This window comes from Pelmatolapia mariae, linkage group LG20, assembly GCF_036321145.2.
Source record: "Pelmatolapia mariae isolate MD_Pm_ZW linkage group LG20, Pm_UMD_F_2, whole genome shotgun sequence".
In the NCBI taxonomy this organism is placed as follows: domain Eukaryota; kingdom Metazoa; phylum Chordata; class Actinopteri; order Cichliformes; family Cichlidae; genus Pelmatolapia; species Pelmatolapia mariae.
The window spans coordinates 34,596,312-34,609,056 of record NC_086244.1 but is presented as its reverse complement, the minus strand read 5'-3'; the positions used below and the strand labels follow the sequence as shown (position 1 = coordinate 34,609,056).

At 42.7% G+C, this 12,745-nt stretch overlaps 1 long non-coding RNA gene across 3 annotated transcripts; it reads left to right on the top strand.

Moving 5' to 3' along the window:
- Positions 1 to 7,796, top strand: LOC134618166 (uncharacterized). Of its 3 annotated transcripts, XR_010091840.1 has the most exons (10): positions 1 to 127; positions 391 to 453; positions 2,131 to 2,256; positions 2,363 to 2,481; positions 2,648 to 2,745; positions 3,174 to 3,282; positions 3,401 to 3,467; positions 5,961 to 6,153; positions 6,328 to 6,446; positions 6,546 to 7,796. It is a non-coding gene; the product is annotated as an uncharacterized LOC134618166 (long non-coding RNA). The 3 variants fall into 3 exon arrangements; XR_010573370.1 differs by lacking the exons at positions 1 to 127; positions 391 to 453 and adding an exon at positions 486 to 740; XR_010091839.2 differs by lacking the exons at positions 1 to 127; positions 391 to 453; positions 2,131 to 2,256 and adding an exon at positions 486 to 740.
- Positions 7,797 to 12,745: the final 4,949 nt, after the last annotated feature.

Below are 12,745 nucleotides of genomic sequence, written 5' to 3'. Positions count from 1 at the left end.
CGCAGCGGAGCGGAGGTGGATTGGCTGGATTAAAACAGGACATATTAGCAGCATTTAACCTTCAGTTACTCTTTATGTAGTTAGGTAGGAGTCGTGTTTCTTTTTAGCTGAAAAACCTTACACCCAGGTAACCTGCAGTGCTGAAAACGTGTTTTCCAATGATGTTTGCTACCCTACAATCCGTCCTACTCTGTAGTAAATTCTGCGACATTTGACCGTCCTGTTGCTCCCACTGAAATGTATACAGCCTATTTAAAATCTAAAACTTAAAATTGTCCGTAGCCTGCCGTTGTTACCACTGTCCTGTTTGAAATGGATACTAACTAGCTAACTGACTGAATGCCCATTAACCTTATAACTCCTGTTGTGTGTGTGTGTGTTTGTGTACAGAGAGACAGCCAGGTTCATAATGGATATAAGGAAGGCTTTTTCAAAAACAGGAGCCACATTCAGGTAAAAGTGTAAGAACAAATGATCCATCAATAAAGGATAATGTTGGATCAGTGTTTCAATATTTTATATCTTTTATTAGATGTTCATGTGGTTTGGTTATTTGCCTTTTGGTTGAAAGTACACTGAGAGAGGACTTTTCGTTAGTGATCTTAATAATTTTTTTTTTCACATGAATGTAATTTTTTCATCTAATTGAATACAATCTATTTGTGTATGATTGTCAGTCCAAAGAGGGAGAGAGGAAAGAGGGGAACGTGAGGAGAAAGTACAAGGTCAGGAAGAACCAGGTAAGAAAACAGACAGGGAACAGTGACAGGCAAAAGAGAAACTATGAAACTGACGAAGAGAAAAAACCTGATTTTACTCATACAGTCTGGAAGTTGTGTCCTCCCTATATTAAAGCTGCTATCTGCAAAACAAACTGGGTTGAAACATTTTTGACCCTCTTTAACAACATTCCAACATAACATTATCATTGATTGGGGAGATTAAAATGAATGATATATTTTTATGTGGTTCAGCCACAACTCTACTAAAACCTCAGCCAGTAATAGGTAGGCCAACTTTTGGACTGTCCAGTTGTGTGTATGACTGCCGCATACAGACCCCCTTATCAGTGTTTCTCAAACTTTTTACAGTGCACACCACCTGAGAAAAATGTCAAGCTCTCCCAAGTACCACTATGAAAGCATGAAACTCATAAATCTTACAACACAAAATTAGTATTATTAAATTAGTATCTGCAGTAAAGATTTTTTCATACATTGTATACATTCTACCACAGGCAAAGTTGCCTCCATTTTTATAGTACTTGTTGACCACCTCCACCTCCTCTCTCTCTATCTGAACTGTCAGTGGACCTGGTCTGGACCTCCCGAAGTCCACAACCAGTTCCTTGGTCTTTGAAGTGTTGAGTTGCAGGTGGTTTGTGTGACTCCATGTAACAAAGTTTCTCACAAGACTCCTGTACTCCTCTTCCTGGTCATCCTAGATGAGGGGTAGGCAACTCCAGGCCTCGAGTGCCGGTGTCCTGGAGGTTTTAGATGTGTCCATGATCCATCACAGCTGATTTAAAGGGCTAAATGGCTCCTCAGCATTTCTTGACGTTCTCCAGAGGCCTGGTAATGAACTAATCATTTGATTCAGGTGTGTTAACCCAGGGTGTGATCTAAAACCTGCAGGACACTGGCACTCGAGGCCTGGAGTTGCCTACCCCTGTCCTAGATACACCCCATGATGACTGTGTCGTCCACAAACATCTGAGATTCAGAGTTGTAGCAGACATCAGAGGTGTACAGGGTGGAGAGAAGAGGGGACAGCACAGTTCCCTGTGGTGCTCCTGTGCTGCTGACCACAGTGTCAGACGTGACGTCCTTCAGCTTGACGTACTGTGGTCTGTCAGTGAGGTAGTTGGTTTTTAATAGTATTCATTTATTTCTCCTCTGACTTTGGCCTGGGTCTTGCGGTTCCAGTGAAAGGAAATCTTAACGCTTCAGGTTACCAAGACGTTTTGGACCAGTCTGTGCTTAAAACACTGTGAGAACAGTTTAGGGAGGGTGTTTTTCCCTTCCAACACGACTGTGACCTAATGCACAAACATGGTCCATAAAGACATGATTGAATGTGTCTGGCATAGAAGCAGAGTGGCTTGCTTTGAGCCCTGATCTTAACTCCTAGATCACCATTGTGATGAACCAGAATGAACCCCTCAGTTTCTTGCACCGTCACAATGAGGCTTTTTCCACCGAGCCTCTGAAAAACACTGGCAAAGGAGCTCCTCTGGGCTTTTACCACGTCCAGAATGTGAGTGCACACACACACATCTGCACCTACACACACACTAACTGTGCTTCAACGATTTTATTCTAACTCAGTTTGTCAAACCCTTTATTTTTATCTGTTGGAGCAGATTTCTGTCGAAGTTACAGAGTCTTTTATTGAGAACATCAAGAGCAAGCCCGTCGTGTTTGAAGTGTTCAGCCACTACCAGCAGCACCCGCTGCACCTCCATGGCCAGGACGTGAACAGGTTGGTGGGGGTCAAACAGCAGATCCAGTCATGCAGTGATAATTCATATTTAATGCAGCAGATTTTGTTAGAAATGTGTAAACGATTGTATTCTAATCACATTGGCTAATTTTATATGCATATATAAATAAAAGGTATTTTTATTAAGTCAACATTCCTCCAACAGCATCCAGGAAATACTATCCTATTCCCATCCGTTGCTTAGAAACTGTCCTGAGGAGACAGCTTCAGGATCAATGACGTGTCATTCACACCAATGAAGACGTGAGTAGAGCAGTTTTCAAGTGTAATAACATTCCTTTCGATCATATTGAGTATAGACGAATGCAACTGTGAGCTTTAGCGATTAGCCCGTTTCAACAGGACCGTGATCCTGATGTGTGAGACAGCAGGGTGCTGCCACTGGTGTTGTAATCTGTGATTTAGTTCCTCCTAATATTTCAGTTTGCTTCCAGTATCTATCCTCTGTGATTACTGGCTCTATAGACAGATTTAATAGAAGTGTGTGAGCTACTGGCTCAGTATAAAGGGTCAGTAGTGTTTTCACGTCACCTATCCATCCTCCATTCAGTCACCCAAAGCATGTAGTAAATACTCCTCACTTTTATTCATCTTCTCTTCAATTCAGAAAATTTTCAGCTTGATAACATTGGGCTTCTGTGTGTGTGTGTGTGTGTGTGTGTGTGTGTCAGTTCCAGCCACCAAGTTGAACACCATCACCAAATCCAACCTGGGTCAGTGTGTCAGCAAGTACGACCTGCTGGTCTGGTTTGAGATCAGCGAGTTGGAGCCCACTGGAGAGTGAGTATCCACCTGGAGTGTTATATTCACGCACAAGCTTTAAAGGAACCATAAAAATGATCTCCATGAAGAATATTATAAGTTGGGATGCTGTGTCTCCTCCTCCCTCCATGCACAGGTGCATCCCAGCCATCGTGGATCACAGTGGAGGCCTGCCCTGCCATGGTACCTACCTGCTGCACCAGGTACAGGATTGGTGCACATGTTGTTTTCTTATTAAAATGGCCTGTATTTGTATAGCACTTTACTAGTCCCTAAGGACCCCAAAGCGCTTTACACATCCAGTTCACATTCACGCACTGGTGATGGCAAGCTACAGCCCCCCTGGGGTGCACTGACAGAGGCGAGGCTGCCGGACACTGGCGCCACCGGGCCCTCTGACCACAACCAGTAGTCAGACAAGGGTGAAGTGTCTTGCCCAAGGATACAACTACCGAGACTGTCCGGGCCGGGGCTCGAACCGGTTTACAAGGCGAACTCCCAACTCTTGAGCCACGATCGCCCGCTTACTCACACAGTGGTAACTGCTTCCTTTGTACACAGTTTAATATCTTCTTTTAAAGCGTAATGTTGCTCTAGCTGTGCTCACTGTGATCCTGAGCTCCTGTTATGTTTGCTGCAGGATCAAGGGTGACCCTCATCCACGAGAAGGGCAGCGAGATATTTTCAGTCTGGAAAGATGAATCTGTCGGGCTTTAGGCTGCTTCTCACTTTAAGCAGTTCATGCTGTAGCTGTAGCTGATGGACCAAAAAATTACATTTCATATTTTAGACATTCAGCTGCTGACTCTGAAGCCAGCAGGGCTCTTGAGTGTGGATGATTGTGTTGGTACTGGATGCTGTGATCAAACAGCTGTTCTGATCTGTCTTCATTCATGCCTGTCGATATTAAGCCTCCTAAGCTCCAAACCAGTAAAAGCAATATTTGGAGGCAACACCCTTTTTACTACTTTTCTGTATTTGTTTGTGATTGTGTGACACTGAACCACAGTGCTATGTATATCCTCTGTAACACTCAGACGTTTCCAGATCAATGTTTTCCCCCTCAGCTGTTTCTCACTATAGAGTCTTACCTCAGGAACAATGAGGCCAATGAGGCACCAGCAGAGCATATCTGGCTCTCAGTCTGTGGCTGATAGTGCCCCCTGCTGTTAATAACAGGAACAGTGTAACCTTGTATAGAGCTCATAGTGATGGTCTTAAGATTGCTGCTGCAAGGCAGTCATTTGTATCCATGTGTGCTGTATATATTCTGAGCATATGCAGTTATGTGAGCTCTCAGGTTTTATGTTTTAGGACATAATTAAAAATAAATCAGGTCCTTAGTAGGTCTTAATATGAGGTAAATGCAACCTCAGATGAACAACACATAACACGTTATACCACGTCATTATTTATTTAACAAACACTGAGCCGAAATTCAGATGTTTAAAAAACTAAGTACATCCAAGACTATTTCCATAATTAGTTAAGAGGGTCAGTATTAGCCAAGTGCTAATCAAATGCACTAGATCAGCGGTCTCCAACCCCCGGGCCTCGGACCGGTACCGGTCCGTGAGTCGTTTGGTACCGGGCCGCAAGAGTTGAGGCTCAGGTGTGAAATGTATGGTTTTCAGGGTTTTTATCAGTTTTCAGCGTTATTTTGTTATCGTTTTTATCGTTAACTCGGTTTTCCTGGGTCTTTTCACGTGTGTTATGAATAAATCGTGATGATTATTTGGGCTTTTTTTGCTGCCAAAGAACCTGCAAAGTGTCTAGGTCACTGAGTGAGCCATGAAGTACTCTAGAGTCAAATGAGATCATCGTTGGGTCAGTGACTCCAGAGCGCAGCAGCAAAGCAACAACAGAGTGGTGCTGCAGTGGCTCAAAGTTGAGACTTCAACATGATTGAACGTTAAGAAAGCTGTGAATGAATAAATATCTGCAAACTTCAATGAACCGAAGAAACATTGTAAAGACAAATGGGCCACAAATCCGTCCACACTGCTGTGAAACACTAATAAAAAACGATTACCTCAAGTTTTTGCTGCTAAAGTTGGTTCCATCAGCTGCTGAATCACAGGTACTCACAGGTCACATGTACTTGGTTATAGTCATTTGTGCATTTTGGGTTGTTTTAAATAAATAATGATGTGTTGTAATAATCTAGATCCAGAACCTTAGACTGCTTTTTCACGTGTCTGTAAATGAATTTCTCTCTTATCATTGTCCCGATTGGTGTCGGCTGACACTTGACACTCTGTGGCTCCTGATTTATCTGTTGTCAAGGTCTCACCTCAGTGCGATTCCTCACGTTTTGTCATGATTCAAGGATGAATGTGAACACCGCTTCAGTCACTGTGTTCACTTCCTGATATGTCAGAACTCTGCTCACGTCACTCACTTTTTTTTTTAGCAACATGACACACTGCTGTAAACAGACACCCTGTAATGTTAGCACCAAGTAGGACTTCATAAAAAATAATGCTGTTAAACTAACTTTTCCTCTTTCTGTCTATACTCGTATACTCTATACTCGACACTCATGTTCTCTAGTTCAAGCAGAAATGATGTGGATCGATTCAAATTCCTGAACCTGGATGATTTCAGCTGGAAACAAACCAACTCTGCTTCTTCCTCAGAAAAACAAGCACTCTCTTAAAAAAAAAAAATAAATGAATCAAATCTCTTCTTTTCAGATCTGTTGTGTCCAAGAAGGGTTTTCTAAGCTTCGTGGAGCCTCGCTCTAACTCATAGGTGAAGCATTTTGTGGTTGTTCACCGGCCCTACGTCTTCATCTACAACAGCGACAAGGACCCCGTGGAGCGAGGCGCCGTCAACCTCTCCACAGCACAGGTGGAATACAGCAAAGACCAGCAGGCCATGCTTAAGGTTTGAGGCAGGATAGAGAAAGGCTCGATGTAACACGTTTGTTTTTAATGAGATTCATTCAAATGGTTTTGGTGCACGTTGGCCAATTTTGGACACATTGACTGATGAAATGGCAAATGGACTGGGATTTATCATTTGAATGAACATGAATATAATGTGATGTTTTCTTTTCAGATGCCCAACACATTTGCAGTGTACACAAAACATCGAGGCATCCTCCTGCAGGCCAACAATGAGAAAGACATGAACGAATGGCTGTACGCTTTTAGTCCTCTGCTAGCAGGAAGGATAAGGTACACACACACGCTCCTCTCACACCACAGTCAAACGTGCAGCTTCTGCACCCTTCAAAAACATTCCCTTCTCCTCACAACATAAAACTCTCCCCGCAGATCTAAGCTGGCGAGGCGGCGCAGCGGCCTGACGAAGAACTGAGCGGGCGGAGCGGTTCCACTGTCGTCCACGTCATACGTAGATCCTCCTCAATCTGTGTACATACGCCGCCTCTAAACCCCCAATAGTGCCAGTGTCAGTTAGTGAGTCAGTAAAATACTCATGCATTTGTGTTAACATTAAAACTGCAGACTAACTAGAGACAAACAAGCGAGGATCGCTTCATATCTCAGCAGTTTAAAAAAACAAACAATGACCAATTGTTCCTGCAGGAGTAGATTTGGGCCCCTTTTTGCTTTTTCATCCCAAGGAATATAAACAAGGTTACAAGGAGATGAGGAGGAGGAGGACTAGGAGGATGAAAACGAACTAAGGAGAAAACTTGATTTGTACATCGGGTGTGTTCTGGGATCAGTGTGTTAGTTAACCCTCATTTAACACATTCCTCTCTGCTCCTCTAGCTTGCTCTATCTCACTGAGAATCAGAAGCCTTGACATTTACTGCTATTAACTTTACACTCTTGTTGTCAAGACGCAAAGAAAACACAGTGAAAAGGTTAGAAGGACGTAAGGAAAAAAGAATGAAGGTGCAATGTTTCTTTAGTTTTTTTGCTTTGACGGCAGTGGTTAGCCAGCAAAGCTGCTTTTAAATGGCCCGCAGGACAGATTGCGATGTAGTCCCATGACTCCCCTCGCTGTCACACCAGCGTCGGCTGAAATCTCTGAAGTGAAGTACTCGTGTTCAGCTGTCTGTTACATATAGATAAAAAATAAAGCTCTGACGTGACCTCGGGTCAGCCAGCCTGACAGTCAGAGAAACAGAAACGTGCTGGATTGTGGATCTCTGAGCTGCACATCAAAGATGCACCTATGCACAGATCAAGTCTCAAAAGTGCAATGTACCTCATATACATGTTGATGCGAAGCGCTGCCAGAGCAAACGTTTCCACTTCATTTGCAGAGGTGTTTTTATTTTGGATTGTGTATTTATTGTTTGCAATGTATATGTATTTGTTTGCAGCTCTTTGCACATATTAATAAAAGGTTGAACTAACTGATCAGATAAAGTCTGTGCGGTTTAGTTGTTCCACTCATATTAAACCAAATGAAAGGAAAAGGAGACCTAACATGTAACCCCTGCACCTCCACTGAGGAGGTGAGTTACATTAGTGCTTCCTCTTTATTAGAAAGTGGTTTGAGTGAATTAGAAGTCTGTTGTTTTTTTGGAGGAGATCTACTCATTAGTCATGCTAGGCATCCATCTGAACTCTATCAAAATAAAGGTGTATTTTAACTCATTTTAATTTTTTAATATCAGAGATATAGGACTATACAAAGTAGCTGGTGACATCTAAAACGACAGCAGACTTATTGTGTCTTTCTTCACCTCATCACTTTTTTCTGTGTTTGTTTTTCTGTTGATGCCTTTCAAACAAAACTAGCCGTGATATTTCCCACCTTCCCCCTCTGAAATTTAATATCAGTTAACCCCAGATGTGTCATGCAGATATCCTAATTCTGTGTATGGTAATCTTGCACCATTGAACTGTTAGTGAATGAGGCAACAATAAAAGTGGGAAACGTGCATTAGCAGATGAAGTGCTGCCTGCTTATTTCCTGCTTTATGTGAGCTTCTGCTGTAGTTTATTATGTGCTTTTAGTCCCAAGAAACCAGCCTTTTACTGTGGCGCACAATAAGATCTTCTGATGTTTGGTGTCATCTTCCTGTGATCTCCTGTGAACAGGTGGATTAATTCACTTCAAGTTTATGTATGTAGAACCAAATCACAGCAGGGGCTGAACACTGTAAAGACTCTAGAATAATTATGGAGGCACAACATTTAAAGCTCCAGTCCTTCTATCCCACATACCTAAAAGTTAGTTATATGATAAATAGCCCCGTGTTTGTTTACTTGATTTGTAAAATGCAAAGTGGTGACTTTTTCTCTTCAAGTACGTCCTCGTATGGAGACATGTTTCTTTTTAATGGCATAAAACAAGTCATTGTTTACAAAAATGTACATTTTATTGGGCAGAATGAGGTAAACAGTGAAGAAAAGTATGAGAAAACAGAGCATAGGATCTCCGGAGACTGTGGCAACTAGAATTATTGTATACATGTGTGTGTATTAAGGACTGACACAGACAAAGAACTAATCATACAATGAAGCAATGCCATTTTAAAATGTTTATTTATAAACAGGATAAAACCATTCAAGTATTGAGTCATGAATAAAACAGCACCCTCTGATCTGCTAATTGGGAAACAGAGGATGTCAGTGTGTTTTTCAGTGCTAGTCCAAATTGAGTGAGAGGACTTTACATTTGAATAGATTCGATTACAAGTTATATTTGGCTTTAATTGAATGCAGTTCAGTTTGATTTAAATCAAGCCAATTCACAACATATAAACTTGAAATATATGGTAAGATAAAGGTTGTGCAATAATACAGAAAAAGCCCCAACAATCAAATGATCCCCTATGAGCAAGCACTTGGCAACAGTGGGAAGGAAAAACTCCATTTTCGGCAGAACCAGGCTCAGGGAGGGCGGCCATCTGCCTCCACCGGTTGGGGGTGGGGTAAGAAAATGAAACTAAACTATAGGAAGACAAATAGGAAAGATGTTCATGATATATATGAAACTTTCTGCTAGCCCTGACTAAAATGTTGTTTTTGACAGGAAAGTATTGTTTCATTCATCCATTTAGAGACAATCTGAACCATTTAAGGTGAAGGATTAAGCCTCAACCTAACCCGATTTAGTACTTTGACTTGCAAAGTACTTTTCAACTCTAATAATTGCTAAGAGTATATTTCTTATCATCTATTGGTCATCTGACCTGAGAAACTTCAGTTAACATTATAACACAGAAGTGATTGTCTGATCAGAAACTGTTTATTCCACCAGGTGGACAGCAGGAATAAGACAAACCAGATACTAAGAAATAAATTATACAATAAAATATTCTCAATATGCTAAAATTCCCACCGAGACTAGATAAGATTATTCTAAAACTGGTCAAAATACAATTCTCTTCGTGCACAAAAATCCCACCCAGTCCCACAACCCAGGACGAATATTCCTTGTGTGTTCTTGAGCTGGACAGAAATTCCTCTTGCTGAGCGGGGTCCAGGCCAGCCTCGTGCCAGGCAGACGAGGAGCCTCCTGTCCCAGTCTCGTCCGTCCACTGGGCCCATCACATCCCAGCCCAGTTAGCATTCTGCACTGGAGTCCGTCGCTCGATACCACCGTGGCTCCCCTCACGTCATCACCTGTAAGTAAAAACAAATAGGAGCCAGAACCATCATCCCGGAAGCTGCCCTGGCTTATAGCCATGGCGACCCTCTCCCAACACGGCTGCACCCACTGAACAACAGTGAGACACTACTCACAAATGCAGGCAGTGCTATACATCTGATTTAATCAGATTACAAACAGAAAATGGGATGATCCGTCACAAACTTCGACAATTTACTGTTTTTAATCCGCACAGTGATTTTGGTTTGTGCTGATATCTTTGGAAAAAGGTTTCTTGACTGACAAGTTGGGATCTAACATCACAAACTGACATCTGGTAACACGATGTACCAAATGAAAATGGGTCTCTGTAGACGTCATCGTTCCCTTGCCCTCTTTTGCTGGCCTGCTTCTTTCTCTCTCTCCTCTTTCGGTGTATGCCTGTGTTGTTGTCCGTGTGCTTGTCTTTTTTAGGGGATGCTCCTCCACCTTCCTGTCCCTCGGTCACTTGTCAACAATCAGCTGATTACTCGCCTGTTCCTCATGAGGTCTTCAAGCTGGCTTCTAAACAACCAGATCATTGCATTACCAAGGTATCATGCCACAGTCATGTCACATTTTCCATCAGTTCTTGCCTTTGCTCACTCTCTGTTTCTGTGCAGACGTTTCAACGTTACGGATCTCCGCAACCTTCTGTGACAGTGTCTGAGTGTGCCTTCAGACAACCTTCACTACCTCTGCCCCGTCTCCTGGAGCCCACAGTGTTTATCCTGTATTCATAACTATCTGCAAATAAACCTCTAAAACTTTACCACAGTGTCTCATCATCATTCTGTTGTTTTCATAACAGTACACTGTAGAAATATTGGACTGTGTATTAGGTATTGAGGTCATAGTGAATGTAGTTTATTAGTGTGTGTCGTAGTATGATTTTGTTGTTGATAGGATCAATTTCTTTGGGGGGGGATAACCGACACTGGTTACCCCAGGCTGCACTTTTTTTGCCCAAAGAGGAAGGTGGACAAGGGCTGGTTCGCCTAGAGAGCAGAACTGTGTCTCGTTTGGCTCTTGATGAAGGCGGTCACACTTTCTCCCTCTCCCTTATCTTTCCTGCTTGGCTTTCTCGTGCCTCTGTCTAGTCTTGTCTACTTGTCTCCCTTTACACTGGAAGAGTCTTACAGTCTGTTCTCAAACACCTAAAAGAAGAATTACGGATTTGATCAACTGGTCCCTGAATGCAATTGACGCCCTCTTCTCCACGAGAAGCCTGGGTTCGGGAGAGCCCTCGTGCCCTTTATTCCATACAATTATTATTATTATCCCATACAAACACTTTTGAGCATTAACCATCCGGATGGGAGATGTGCATGAAGAGGGTCACAGCAGATCTCAAAATGTCAGACTGTTACTCAAACTCTTATATCCTCTGGTGGCCCCCACCTAGCCATAAAACCAACAATCAGAAAAGCAAGGCCACGATTGTCTGCAAACAGTATTCTCTTTATAAATCAGCAGGATGGAATGTCATAAAACAGTGTAACTCGTTCACAGTAAATCAGCAGTATAATGTAATACAAATCAGTCTAATAAATCTTATAGTTGTCACCTTCTTCTAAGTCAGGAGTATAATGCAAACTAAACTACATAATGATTACACCATCTATAATAAGTATAAGTGTAATGTGGCCTACAGCAGTATCATGATTCAACCATTCTTTGATTAAAAGTATAATGTAACATATGACAGTATAATAACCTCACACTCATTAGATGCAGCACGGATGACATCTTGGAGAAGCTTGCGGCTGCTGTGAGTACTGAGACTCTGACAACATCTGACAACATCTGGGAGAGGCTCGCGGCTGTCGTGAACACTGGTGGTGAGAGACCAGTGATGGACCTTAGACGACTGTAAAATTGACATGCAGTGGTTCGCGCTAAAGAAAGAACAGCACCGTTATTTCATGCGGCTACCATATCGGCGCCAGCTGCGGTCTGGAGGCTGGAGCTGAACATAGCAAACAATCTCTCCCCTGATAGCAAACTGTGTTTAGACTGTTAGACTTTTCCAAACGCCTTGGTATGCTGATCTCCAAGGCCGAGTCGGAACGGCGGGTGTGTATGTAGCTGCTGAGGGACAGAGTGCAGATGCAAGTGATTTGTGTCCATTTTGTGAGGAAACAAAGAGTTTGTGAGCAAGTCCTACAATAATAACAGTAAGATTTTGAGAAAGCCCCCCAAAATAGCTAAGTTTTGATGAATAGATTGTGTGTACAGAGCGTAAATTGAGTGAGTTAGAAGCATTTGTTGGGAGGTGAGAGAGCAGATTGAGATGGGCTGTTGAGCAGCTGAGAGAGCTGATTGTGGCAGTGTTTTGCTGAGAAGAGAGAAGAGGAAAGAAAGAGCAAGTGTCATTATTTGAAAGAGAGAAAGATGGCGGGCAGGCCGCCTTTGCGCAAAGAAAAAGGAAAAGAAAAGGGCAAAAGAGTGAGGGGCTCCGGTTCTTTAAGCGCAGCCCAGAAGCCCACTAGCTGCTGAGGGACAGCGTGGATTCGAACCAGCGACCTCAGGTGTCACACACGAGCTAGTAGCCTGGCAGTATACTCCTGCGCCACCTGCGCAAGCCGGAAGAATCGGGACATATTTGGTATATTTAAGTTCTATAAACATGCTCCTACGCAGGGGCGATTTTAGCCCATTTCTGGGGGTGCTTCAGCTCCCCCAAAATGAATCAAAGCACCCCCAAAGATTTCTTACTTCTTTTTTTTTTTTTTTTGACAATATTTGCTGTTTGTGTGACACACTACTAAAAATATAAAAAGCATACAGTACTTGGTTGAGACGGAACATTTGAACAACAAAAGTATAGAGAACCCCTCCCCCCTCCCAAAATGGTTTGTTCCAGCTCGCCCCCACTCTGGCTCTAGGGTCGTTGCTGCCACAGCGATGGTAGCTGAGA